Source organism: Lygodium microphyllum, chromosome 29, assembly GCF_053477565.2.
Source record: "Lygodium microphyllum isolate KBCC chromosome 29, Lygodium_microphyllum_v1.1.10, whole genome shotgun sequence".
Classification (NCBI taxonomy): domain Eukaryota; kingdom Viridiplantae; phylum Streptophyta; class Polypodiopsida; order Schizaeales; family Lygodiaceae; genus Lygodium; species Lygodium microphyllum.
In genome coordinates, this window is record NC_141163.1 from 35,574,646 (window position 1) to 35,589,295 (window position 14,650).

Here is a 14,650-nt window from a genome sequence, read left to right on the forward strand (position 1 = left end):
TCTTCTTCCTTGATCCTTATCTGATAGTAACCTGACCTGAGATCAATCTTGGAGAAGATCTTTGCACCTTGAAGACGATCAAGAAGCTCATCTATTCTAGGAATAGGATACTTGTTCTTGATTGTTGATTGATTCAACCCTCGGTAATCAATACATAGTCGAAGTGTCCCATCTTTCTTTTTCTGGAATAGTACTGGAGCTCCCCACGGTGAGTTGCTAGGTCAGATGTAACCCTGATCCAAGAGTTGCTTGAGCTGTTCCTTCAACTCAATTGCTTCAGGTATGGACATTCTATAAGGTCTCTTTGCAATTGGTGCAGCTCCAGGCACTAGCCTAATTTCATGATCTACTTCTCTTGGAGGCCGAAGTTCAATCAATTCCTTAGGGAATACGTCAGTGTATTCCTTTAGCCAAGAAGGTCCTTCATGAGACTCTTGCTTTTGATCTAACTTGTTGAGTTTGATCAGGTAAACGGGTAATCCTTTTCTGACTCCTTTTATGATCCGAGATACTTTGGCTAATTGGATTCTTGGCACTCCTGCCTCACCTTGAGTTGTGACAAATTTCCTTTCAGAGTTTCGAAAGGAAACTTGACCCTTTCCACAGTGGATGTGGGTGTCATTAGGCTTAAGCCAATCCATCCCGAGTAGACACTCATGGATACCTAAATTCATGACTCTGAATTCGACTGAGGTTTTCTTTCCTCCTAGAAAGAATTCCACCTTAGCAGTTTGCCTGGTACAAGTTACCTCACGACTGTTTGCCAATTCCACAAGCAGGGTAGGTGCTTCTACTATGGCTATTCCTAATCTTTTTGCACATGCTGGTGAGATAAAGGAATGTGTACTGCCACAATCAATCAAGGTTTTGAAACCTTTACCTTGATAGTCTGACGGTGTTTGAATCACCGAGAACTGGCAATTCGGCCCTTTCTTATGTAAAGCGGCATGGACTGTCGCTCTTTCGAATTCTGCTTCCATAGTCGGATCTTCCTCTTCTTCTTCTTCGCATCTTTGCCTATTGGCAATGCAGGCAGTTCTTCCTCTTCCACGGGTGGCAGCTCCTTGACCGCGGCCTGCACCTTGGAAAGGCGTTTGACGATGTCCCCTGTTGAGCTTGGGACATTGCCTCTTGAAGTGACCGAGTTCGTTGCAGTGAAAACATCGGAGGTTTCGGCCATTACTTTGAGTAGGAACAAAGTTGTTGACGTTATTTGTCCTTGCTTTCTTCCTTTGTCCCTGATTGTGACCTTGAACTCTCTTCACTTGAGGTCTGAATGATCCTCTGTTCGGGTCATTATAGGACCAAGTTTTATTACCCCTTGGTCTAGCTTGCACCTCCTGAATTATAGGTGCCGCTCGAATGAGTGCATCCTGAAGATCTGATGGATGATTCGAGACGGGTATTTACGGGTGGATTTAAGCCCACGTAAAATTTGGACGCCTGCTGCATCATGTCCATCTGTGGCGCATACTTTAAAAGTGAGACGAATTTAGAGTAGTATGCGTCCAGAGTGAGTCCTAGCTGTTTTATCTCGTAGAACTCATTCATTTTCTGTGTACGATATGTAGGTGGCAAATATCTCCCCTGCATGGCTTTCTTTAACTTCTCCCAGGTAACGGACCCCTCTGAAGTCCCTTGATCCCTGCACCATTGTTTCCACCAAAGTCTGGCTTCGCCGGTGAGTTTTAACTTGGCGAGCATGGCCTGATTGGTAGGTGCAGTACCAGCTGCTTCAAAGTAATCCTCCATAGATTCAATCCAAATTTCAGCATCAGACTGGACGAATCTGCCTCTCCCGTCAAACTCGGGTGGCTTTATCTGCTTGAGGAGGAACTTCTTCTCCTGGGTCACAGCAGTACTTGATGTAGGGGGCGAATTTGGAACCTGTACCTGGGGTTGTGCCTGGATAAAAGTTTTCTTAACGTTATTATATGATAATTGACGTTAGCTTATCTTTAGTTCAGCTATCTCATAAATAATAAAGCTAATTAACTTTTTAACAACTCTGATGCACAGCCAGATATTGATAAAAGAAATCTTTATTTATATTTACATGGGCGTAACCTTATACAACGTCTCGTGTGATGATAATCCAATCATTACATTCAGTTTGGGGAGAATAACGTTGTATTGCATTTGTCTACAGGAACTGTGTAATAGTAGGGTTTTGGGTCATGGATCTTTAGGAATTGATAATTCATTGGGAGTTCAAGATACCCTTTTCGTTGGAATCCATACTTCTCATGGCGGCCCAACACTTTAATCCTGTTGGTTGGGATTACACGGGTTACTTCCTCATATACATATGAGTTCATTTCAACCCTCCAACCTTGAATATGTAAAGTCGAATTTATATGAGCTTCCACAAAAATGAACAGCTTCACGACTTTCAAGTCTTCCAACCACTTGATCCTCTTTAGGTTGGTCTGTAGATAAGCAAACCGGTGGGCAGCTATGTAGTAGATTCCTGAAGACCCTGTCCATCTTCATTCTATGTATAAAGGTGATGGATTATAAATCTGCTCCAGGATGTTCATCATCCCAATTCTTTGTCTATAAAGCGGAGAATGCATTGCAGTCATAAACATGACCCGAAACACCAAAAACTTGTTCCACGCTTCATAGTTCTGCAAGACAGCATTGAAGATGAGAAAATGTTTGGACAACAATAATTTATTTTATTTTATTGAGATCTCATAAAACAATTCCGTTGTTGGTCGGCTCTGATACCAACTGTAACGTGTCCCCTAGTATCATCCAGGACACGTCTTAGTAGTCCATCGGAAAGGATGTCTAGAAAGCTCCACCTGGCACTCCCATGGAATGTTACGGGTTTTGCGATCTAGTTCTTCCCGCGTCTGCCACGTAGCGGAAGTATCCTGGCCATTCCCACTTAGGATCAATCGGAATTAGGGTTTTCCTAAAGGGGTCATTAGCTAACAGCAACTAGCGTCAGATCCGAGCGAACTACTTTACGCAAAAACGCCAGGTCTGAAGCGGATTCATGCTGCACTTGGTTCAAGGAGAATGGGAAACGAAAGGGTTGCAAAGCTCAACCTCTCTGCCATAAGGCATAGTCCCATTCCATTCCCCTAAAACAGCGTAAATCGGGTAAGACGTAACTCTAGGTCATCGTTCTCGTTATTCTTTTTGATGATGATGATCATTCCACTGTTCTTCGAGATTTTTGAGAAAAGTTCCCGGCTAACCGGGACCACCCAACCGTAGGACGGACCCATGGCCCATCCTCTGCACTTTCCTCGGTTTGTTTTAGTTATGTAATTATCTAACACATTAATTTGACATATAACAATCAGCTTCTTTAATTAACCTTGTTAAGCACTGGTTCCTTCACGTAATCTTATCACGAGACATAGAAAAACAACATCAAGCAAGTTCTTTTAACATTTCATCATTTTATCTTTGAAATACAAGGAGTTCCGCCCATAGGCTTTTCCATAATCTGCCCGAAGGCTAACCAGTAATCTCCACGGATCACTATTCCAAGCTTCCATCTGTCAACTAGTATGCGGGCCTCGAGATCCAATCCCGAGTCATGTTAGCCTCTTGTGCAGGACCCGAAAGGCGAGGGATTTACGGCCACAGCCCCCCCTGGCACCCAAGCATCCTCCTGCTCCAAGTAGAACTCAACGGAGAGACCTCTCGCGGCGGGTTCAGTCCACGTTCCCGGCGCGGTCAAACAACCCCCTTGGTTAGGGTCAGGCAGGCAGTTGGGGGTAACTGAAGCTGCCTCTCCCTTCAGGCCTTTAACTTGAAGTATGGGTACTTATTTAATTTGTAATTCATAATTCAAACAGAGCCCTAAATTCTCTAGCAAGCACAAACATTTCCATTAATCAACCCAGTTGTATGGCAAACTGCTAAGGAAGTGTTCTTTCCTTTTTGAGTGTATCAGCACTCGTTCCCAAGGTGTCTTGTAACTTGGCAAGATCTCTTACATTCCGGTGTAGGGCATACCCAACTTCGTTAACCCTAAGGTACCTTAGATATGCTAGTTTCTGGTTTACAACTTTCCTTATTTAGAAGGATACCCAAAAATACGTCTTTTTGCAAGATAACTTGCGTAAGGATCTGCCGTCCTTGATGAGGGTTTTTCCCTTTCCTCCTTGTGAATCGATCACAAAATGATTTCATACATGTTGCGCAAGTCCTGCGATGGAATAATCTGTTTAGATTCTTTAAGCTGACGTATGTCAGGCTTAGGGTTTCTTCATTTAAGAATATTAGGGACAAACCCTAGTTTCTTATCTTTATGAATTTATTGTCCTTACGGTAAGGAAAGTAGTCAAGTGTTTAGGGTATGAATGTTTCTATGTTTAGATTGGTTCAGTTATCTTTTGGAAGGTAATATTAATCGTCTTGTCACGGTTTTTACTATCCTTGTGACAATTTACTTTCCCAATCAATATAGTTTAATTTGGCATATAGCATAATGCCAAGGTGATACAAAGAGCGACAATACTTCTTGGGACAAAAAGGCCTAGCTGAGAAATTGGTGTATACACACTTTATTAATCCCAAGTCCTCAAATAGCAGGGAAAAAGTGTTAATAGAGTGTCATCGAGCAATCCCCTTTTACATTTTCTTTCCAAATGAATTCGTATATCTAATTTTTATACTTGTTAATTCCTAACATTTAACTTTCGCCTCCTTTAAAGTTGAACTCATGCCAAAAAACAACAATTTCCTTGCTAAGATGTGCAACTAGCAAAGATAACTCCCTAGTAATTTGAGCATTGAAGAGACCTTTCTTGAATTTAGCTATTTACCATGAATCGTTGCGAAAGGGAATAAGACTAATGGTGCAAGATATAATTTCAACACTTTAGGAATATATTACTGCTTGTAATTTTATAATGCTTGATGCAATTTGAAGAAAGTTAAGTTGTATACATTGTCATTCATAAGCTAACTCCTTCGTTTAAAAATAACTCGAACAAATATATCCTATCCTTAACAAATTTTCTTTGCATGATCGACTTAAAACCGAATTAACACCAAGAAGAAAAAACCTGGCTTTGAGGTGAGATATCCACATGGATACCGGGAGATGACCCTCCCGCAGCTACACCTTGGACTTTCTTCGGCGGCATCGTAATTCGAATGTGAGATAGCCTTTTCCTTTTTCTTCTTGGAATTCCACCGTCTTCTACTTCCTTTTCTTTTACCTTTTTCCCACTCTTCCTCCTTCACTCCCTCTTTTCACTCCCTATACTTCCCTCCCTATCTTTTATCTCACGGCTATTTCTTCCTTATGGGATACCATACGAGCCATGATGATGAATTGGATTTTTAGGACATGGGAGTGTGTGGGCACCGGCTTGTTTGATAAAACTAAGAACACAAAGCTTAACTAAGAGAGCCTTGCACAAAAAGATCTAAAAAGTGAGTGAAGGAATTAATGCAAGAGAATGGAAGTCCGCAAGGTAGCCTAAGGACAAAGTAGGCCTATGGGTGTGACTTGAATAGTCTAAAGAGCTAAGAGGGGGGAAAAAGAACAAGGGCTTAGGGGGGAATTAAAACCCGGGAGGGGGGGAAAACAAGGTGTGAAAAGGGGGCTTAGGAAGCCCCCTTGGAAGCTTCCAATCCTTCTGGAAGCCTCACAAAGGCACGTGGGAGTTGGAGCTTGGTTTGTGGAAATGGGCTCCTACAAAAGCTCTTGGGAATGGGGGCTTTTACGAATGGAGTTTCGGAAATTGAGGCCTTACGAGGTGTTTTGCGAAAAGGGATCTTACAAATGGAGCTTGCGAGAATGGAGGCTTTATGAGCTTCTTTTAAAACCTCGGGGTGGCCACAAGGAAACAGGGCTTGAGGAAGATGGGAGTTTTCCCTCCCCCATGCGCAGGAAATCTTCCACCAAAATGGGTTCCCTTAACAACTTGGGGTGGCTAGTGGGAAAGGACTTATGTGAATGGGGCTTATAGAAGCCCCCTTAGAAGCTTCTTAAAAGAAGATTCTAAGAAGCTTCGTAAGGTAAATGATTGGGGAGCAGCTTAAAGGGATGGCTGATGACATGGAAGGGAGAAATGGCCATGGTGCAGGTGCATCGGCAAGCTGGCGGAGAATTTGGCACCCTCCTCGACAGGCGGCGGCCCTTCACGGCAGCTGGTCCTCCTTCAAGATCTCATGGCAGCATTTGTATCTTCCTCTCGATCTATGGTGGCCTCTCTCCTACGCAGCAACAGTAGACCGTCTTCTTTCACGGCCCAGCCTCTCCCCTGTACAGCAGCCCCCCCCTCATTTAAATAGTGGAAGGGAGGGGGATCTTTCCTCTGGGTGTGTCAACACGCATGGTCCCCCTCCCTCCTAAGGCTCCACCAAGGAGCTTATAGCTCCTTCTATTCCCCTCCACCCTCCAGCTCGTCAGTCGGCTGGAGGGATAAGGGGGGAATTTTTTTTTAAAAAAAAATCCATAAGTCCCATTTATTTTCATAACGCGGAATATTACAGATGAGCTATCACTAACATCCCCTCCCTTTGTAGTATCACACTTATTTGCATCACCCACTATTCTACTTCCTCCCTCTCAAACTATCTCATTGCATTGTTGTCCCTACAGATAGCAAAGAGTTAATATTAGAATAACTTGGAACTTTCAATGCATTTAACAAAAGAAATAGCTTAACAAAATTTTCATAGTATGATTTCATGCCATTGTTGCTCTATGATGACACCCTGGTGCCACAAGTGTGTCCATATGTTGAGCCTATTATGACAATGCTTATAAGTTGTCTTACACCTACTAGATGGTCAATCAACAATACTCAATTGCAAAATGAAAACATTATGAATATTAGATATAATTAATGCTAAATAGTCATATACAAACATTGAGAATGAAAAGATACTTACAAAGTTTTCTTTCCATGTATTGACACCTCTTGACCTAAAATGTAATGCATCAAATTGCTCCATTTGGATTCCTCATGCCTCCCTTTGTTGTGGGCTAAAGTCCCCATGCTCCACCTTGCTTTGGGCTTCTATCCACTCTTCACCATGTGCTGTCATATTGGCATTGGCTTAAAATCCAAGGATCTAAGCCTTGCTCCAACCTCCTCTTGTTTTCCACTACCCTATGTTTGACCATGACTCTCTTATTAGAAGGTTTCTTTTTTTATCCTTTCTCATGTCCAATGATTTGTAAATCTCAAATATGGGAGATTAGGGCACTCCTCATGCACTGGAACAATGGTTGCTTGCAATGCATGTGGGATCTCATTTTGGAAGGCTAAGAAACAATCTCAATAGTTTGCACATGCTAGGTATGCAAGTAGCTCAAGATCTCCTTTCCAATATGATTTTGGAGGACCCCATCCAAAGGATTTAGCAAGTAGTACATATCTAGTTGGGGTTTTGCTTCCCTCTCTTCATACTATTGGGTCTATCTCAGCCTCTATCTCAGCCATCATATTGCACTAAGATAAATAGAAAAATCTAAAAAAACATTGTACAACAAGATTAGTTGCATAACATGACATATGGATACACATAGACATACAAATACATATATGTATAGGCACATATATACATATAGATGCATGCGTAGCCTATACCTGCATGTATGTCTCTATGTATACATAACATAACATGGTATACTAATACACATAGGCTTATGCATATGCATACATATATTCATATGTATACATATACACATAGACATAAATGCATCTATATGTATAAGTAGCCTATGTTCATATGTATATGTATAGTTTTATGTATACACCTGTTAACCCCAACACGAAGAAAGCAAAAGAAAGCGGAAAAGGTGCAGGGCAAAGGCGGGAAAAAAGGTAGCCCGACTGAAGGAAGAAGAGGAAAAAAGACCAAAAGCGCAAGGGCAACCTTAAAAGTCCAAGGAAAATGCCGAAGGGGAAAGGCACATTTTAAAATGGAAAAGGCACACCTTGAAATATTGTAAAAGAGCGCCGGGCTCTCACCCTTGCAATTTGTAAATGCAGACAGGCAGTGGAAAGGAAGCTAGGAGGATAGACGGACAATGAGAAAAGGGGCCTAGGCTAATGGCCGGCCATGTAAAAAAAAAAAGAGGGATGACCGCCCATGGAAATTAGGGCATGTATATAAAGTTAAAAAATGAATGAGAAGAGCATTCTCGTGTGTGGCAAAAAGCGTCTTCTTCTTCTGTTCTTGCTTCTTGCCTTCTTGCCTTCTTGCGTGTGCTTGAGAGAGGGATTGAGAGAGTGTGAGGGAGTGAGATAGTGATCGTGTGAGGGTGAGGGATCTTGGAGAAGAAGCCCTCCATCTTCTCTCTTCAGCGTTTCCTCATCTCCTCTCTTCTCTTGTCTCATATGTGGCTATGGAGGATGAAGCTCATGGGAGAGGGATTGAGGTTGCTTGAGCTTGCCTCAAGGATCGTGGAGCTACAGGGGTGCAAGAGAGAGGAAGGTACTCGATCGAGCATCAAGGTAAGCTCACTACACCCGCAAGGTAGGCATTGCGCGATGACTATGTGAGAGGTAGCCATGGCTGCTCGGTTCGAAACACTTGAGCAATAAGTGGTCCGTAGATCTCGGGGTAGAGCTCGAAGAGCTCCCACATTTTGGTTCCGTTGGCGGGACCAACGAATTCGAGCTTTGAGCGCCGCGCGCATCAGATCGAGCATGGAAGTAGGGTTTGCATCCTGAACCAGTGCTCGAGATAACTAGGAGACTTAGGAGGTTTTAATCTGAGGAACACATAAGTATTTGGGTTTGTTGGAAGCATTAGATTAGGACTACTGTTTTGCATTTCTATTTTTCATGTTGGCTACACTAGATTGAGGTTAGATTAGGGTAAAACCAGAGAAAATAGAGGTTCTGACTGGCTGCTGGAAACAGGAAAGCAAGGGACCAAACTCAAGCTTCTGTGTGAAAAAGGGACATGGAACTAGCTGTAAGGTTTTGCAGTGCTGGGAAAGAACCTTAAGAGGCTTGGGAGGCCAGGACAGACCTCATTTCCTTAGTTGGCTTTGTTTGTGAGAGAGAGAGAGTTTTTGGTTCACAGGACGAGGAAACGCAACCTCGATTCTAGGCGCATTCGATTCGTGCTACTTCAGGTGAGTCCGGTGTTCTCCAATAGTGCTTTGATTGGTTATGGGATATTTTGTGATGATTGAGTGCAGCAGATAGTAAGGAGGATTCAAACGCACCGGAATCGCGTTCCGCCGACATAGTCGAACCAACCTACAGTGGTCCAATTCCAAGAATCGGACCACCCGAGTTCTGGAGTTGGACCATCTGACTGAGAGTGAGTCGGGACTAGCCTAGTCTGATTACCAGAATTGGACCAGCCCGATCGGACATGCCACTTGGCACTCGGACTACCCCTTATAATCGGCCACTCAACTGCCCAATCGGACCATCCGGTCCGATCGAACCACTCGGACCAGCCTGTTCGATCAGACATCTTGTCCAATCGAAGAAATCAGACCCACCCTTGTCTGACTCGGACCAGTCCAGAATTGGACCGCCCACTGTTAGAATCGGACCATACTGGTCCGATTGCCAGAATCGGACCGTCCGACTCTCAAAGTTAGACCATCCCAATCCGATTCCCAGAATCGGACCATCTTGCCAGAACACAAAGATAAGGATCTTTTGCCGACCTGACCACAGACCTGACCCCAGGACGCAACCCTGAACACCCCCAGAACCCAATTGGGCCATTAGAACCTCAGAGATTTATCAAACTCAAGGTGCGGAAGGACATAGAATAGTCGGAAACCGAGTTGAAAACTCAAATTAGGCTCAGAACATGGGTAGAAAGAAGGTGGAGTTTGCACTAAATTCTTTTTGCATCGGCATTTCACTTTTGTGCTTCACTAAACCTGCACAGCAAGAAAAGAGAAAAGCCTGTTTTTACACCAAGCACCACGAAAGCACTAAGCACAACGTGTGAGTAAGGATCAACGCTGCTTTCAAATAACAAGGAACACATCTGGATACCTAATAACATTAAGGAACCCACTAATAGGAGGAGACCCCAAGACTTAGACAGGTGCCTGAGTGCCCTACTAGTAGTACCTGGAGAAAACACAAAGACACGGGAAGCAACAAGATAGAGGAGTGGAAGCTACCGGAGCTGATTGGATTCATCGACAACCTCATGGAGCTGGAAGCAAAAAAAATGTTGGGATCAAGAGGCGATCAAGGGGAAGACCAATTAGATTTAGGAGAATTTCCAACTTCGGTCCAGGAACTTGTACACAACTACGATTTACTCACCAGGACTGAGATCCAAGGTAGACCTATAGAGGAAGTGGTGGCTAAACTAGAGGAAGAGAGAAACGTTATCAAGAGATCATTGGAAGGCATAATTGCCTACAACCATGAGCAGAGGGCTAGAAGGCTGCAGTAGGACGTGGATATGTACGAGGCTAGATGAGTACTAGACCTAGCTGGGGCAGCCAAGTCCGGACCGAACGTAGAGAGGGAATGGGCAGTAGAGGCTGGCATGACATTGAGTGAACTGGTGGCAAAGCGACTCATGGACAATAAATCCGTGGAGCAAAGTGCTACCACCCTAGCCACCACGCTACTGTCAAGATTGGGAGTCACGCAAGGAGCTAAAGGGCAGGCTAGAATCCCCATAGTAGAGAAACAACTAGCTTGATACGAACCTAGCAGTGACTCGTACAACTTCATGGAGCAGTTCGAGCAAGTATGTGAGGCGAACGGTCTTACTGACCCTGCGCAATGAGCTCAAGCTTTTGGCCTATGGTTAGGCGACAAGGGGAGAACCTGATACTCTAGTTTGGATGATGCAGAACGTAAAAACTTCACTCGTCTTAAGGGCCTCTTCATCAAGAGATTTTCAGAGGCAGGGTACTCGAACAACCTCATTGTTAGGTTGATGAATATCAGTCAAAGGGAGAAGGAGGACGTTAGGGATTACATTACCCAGGTGTGTAGTCTCTATAAGAGAATCCCTACCAATGAGCGACCCACCGAGAGGGCAGTGTCTATAGTGTTCATGAACGGGATTCGAAGCGAGGAGCTCTACAAGGCTTTGGCCAGTAACTCCGCCTTACAACGAGACATGCTAGCTTGAGTCTTCGAGGAGGCAATACGTGTAGATGATCAACTCAGGGAACGTAGCATGAGGATTACCAACCAAGATAGTGTGAGCCAGAGAGACCCTGAGAGATCAGCCATCTTAGGGGAAAAAGTAACTGCTAGCGCACAGGACAAGGGAAAGAGTGTAGACCACGACCAAGGGATGGCAGAGATGAGACTGGAGATTGCACGATTGCAAGAGCTCATTAGAAAGCCTGTGAGATCGCATGTACAATGTGTGTACTGCGGTGGTAATCACCTCCCAGTGGAGTGCCAAGATCCTAGATCTCGGCCATGCTCAAATTGCGGTAGATTCGGACATGATGCAGTGCACTGTAGAATGCCGAGGAGACTCCCGTATACGCAGTAGTACAACACTCCATACTTAGGCAATAGGCCACCTAATTTCTTTGGCAGGGGAACCCAGTTAGCTCATCCAGCACCAACTGACCCAAGACATGTCGTGCCTAGGCTGGAGATGAACCCAACTGGCATACCTAGGCCACAAGGGCCTTTTGTGACTCACCCACCTAGCGATGCTCCTGTTCACTTTGCGGAAGAGCTTAATGAGGAAGAGGCATATGTCAATCCTTATGTATCCTACGACGAGGAGGGCAACCCAGTCTTGATGGACTATCGGCCAATACCGGTGATGGCCCTAGGAAGAGGATGAGGCAGAGGCTTTGGAGGGCCAAGCCAGGATGCTGGACTTGGGCCACCCAGGCCACATTTCATCACACTGCCCAGAGCGAGAACAAGCTAACAAGGACAAAGCGGATCTCCGATGCACAGAGTGTGGAATCACACATTTGTTTCCTGATTGTCCTAGGCGGAAGCCATCAACGAGTGCTACCAACATGCCATCGGTGCCTTTGGGGCTCTTTGGAGTTGAAAATTTCGGTAGTAATGATATGCCCATCCCACTATATGCTATGACGCGAGCTCAAATGAAACAAGCAGACATCTCCTTATGAGGGCCAAGTAACCTTGATGTAACCTCAATAGGGAAGAAAAGCCGGAGGAGACGGAAAAAGAGAACTGATGCAAAGATAACCCTTAAAACCGAGGAAACGACTACGCTGGTAACGAGAAAGAGGGTCACAGACGCAGAGGCAGAGACCTCGGCTCCTAAGATAGCAGAGCTGGGGAGTGCCAAGGTAGGGGAATATCCCCATCCCAAACGGCAACTCGAAGCTATAGCCAAGGTCAAGGAGTGGGTCAAGGACACCCAAAAGCACCTTGAAGATGCCAAACCCATATTGGAAGACCCTATGGATGACTTCTCCAGTGTTAGCATACCAGTCTCACCCTCAAAACCACAGCTTGGGAACATGCCCGCACCACTAAAAGCGGCTTAGCAGCAAGGCCAAGGGGAAGCTTACCAGGGCAGACAAGATGCATGGCCTAGAACTGCCAGCCTCAGAGGAAGACAAGGGTCCAATAGCCTCCTCACAACTTTGCTATCCACCCCAGTAACTCTAAGCCTGGAGGATCTGCTTAGGCAAAATCACTCCTTGTAGCAGGAGTTAAAAGACTCGATTGAGGGACATGCGGAACTTGTGGGCACTGATCTGCAAGATCACGACGTAGTTACACGGATCCCAAGTCTAACTCTACACGCAGATCCTAAGTCTTTGCACATCAATGCTTTTTGGGAGGGCACTGAAATGCACACAGTTTTGCCCGTCCTAGCCTTAGGAGACATGACTCGGAAGGGAATTGTGGACACATGCGCCGGTGTTAGTGTGCTAAACCATGCGGTCCTAGAGGCATGGGGAAACCCTCCTGTAGAGACCGCTAGATTCAATGTCATGCTAGCAAATGGAATGAAGGTAAGACCATTCGGGATCTTAAAGAATTGGCCAGTAAAGATTGCCGGTGTGCAATTCTCGGTAAACTTCATTGTCATGAAGGGAGTGGATTGCGACATACTATTAGGCCGACCTTGGATGAGGAATTCACGAGTCATAGAGGATTGGGGCAATGGATTGATTTTCCTAGGGAACAAAACTAGTGCAGTGAGGGTAGAGATGGACACTTGGACGACGACTTCTGCTGACCTGGCGGCCATCTCAGCCATGCTAAAAGGAAATATGCAACGGACCAAGCCCTATGGATCGCTAGCTAGATATATTCCTTGCCCCGAGGATGAGAGGGATTGGATGCACGTGCTGGCAACCATTGACCTACCATTCTCGAATGAGGAAGGACCACATCAGCAGGTTGCTAAAACCGCCACCGTGCCAACTGAGGAGCTAGTTGTGCCGCTTTGCATGATGGTGGGAAGCTCGCTCAACCCAGGCAAACTGGCCTCGTCTCGCATCTCCAACAACAAACTAGAGCTTCAGGAGATCGTAGAGTATCTGATCGATAAATTGAATGGAAATTTGGCCGCTAACTTAAAGCCTCTACGTGACCTTTTAGCTAAACCAGAATGGAAATGGAACAAAGTCCACGACCTGAACTTGTTATATAACTGGGCTTACTGACGACAAGGAGATTGAATAGGGAAGCTTAGGGGATGATGAGCAGTTAGAAGAACAGGACCCAGAAGATGAGGAGTATGAGGACTATCGCTCTGCAGAAGAAGAGAGTGAAGAAGAGGTAGACACGATAGAGTACGACACGGAGGGAAAAGCGATAGAGCAAATCACGGCAGACTTAAGGCCTAGGAAAGAAGGGCTCAGTTGAAACAAAAAAGGAGTCATACTAATGGAGTGTGACAGATCCTAGCTAGAACGAATAGAAGCCATAGATTACGAGCAAGCTGGAGTGGCACAACGGTGGGTAAGCCCAGTGCTCAAGACGGATTCACCTACGAAACTAAGACCCCCTGGGGAAACACCTTCCTCAAGTAAAGGATGCGAGTTCAACTCAAAGTCGAAAGTTAGTACTGAGAGTGATCCCGAGATACCGCAGCCCTCTGAGGTCAAACGCACCAAGGGAGACTTGCTAGTCCACCTGAGGCGCAGGAGGCTAAAAGAGGAGGCCAGGAAGCAAGCAAGGGGCTCGGAAGCGGAAAGGCAGAGGAAACCACAGGATCTACCCAAACGGTTTACAAAATTTAAAAAGGGTGATAGAGTGGTGGTCCTGCTAGGTGCAAAAAGACAAGGTCAGACTAGTGAACCGATAGAGGGACCCACCAAAGTCAAAGAGGTTAGCTTGGCTGGGAAAGGCAAAAAATCAAGACCAGTATTTGTCGCAGATGACTTGGTGGAAGAGGAAGAGACCAAACTTGTTGCGCTCCTATAAGAGTACATTGACGTGCTTGCCTAGACCTTAAGGGAGTCAACCCTAGGGTCGTGACTCATAACATCCCAATGATTCCAGATGCAGTGCCAACAAAACAACGACCTTACCCCATGAATCCTAAACATGCCCATGCAGTGAAGGAGGAGATTGAAAAAATCATGAGGGTAGGTTTCCTATATGAGATCGAGCACACGGACTGGGTGTCACCTATCGTGATTGTCATGAAGAAAAATGGAAAAATCCGAGTGTGCATAAACTACAAAAAAGTGAATGCCGCTACGAAGAGGGATAATTATCCTTTACCTTATACCGAGCACATGCTG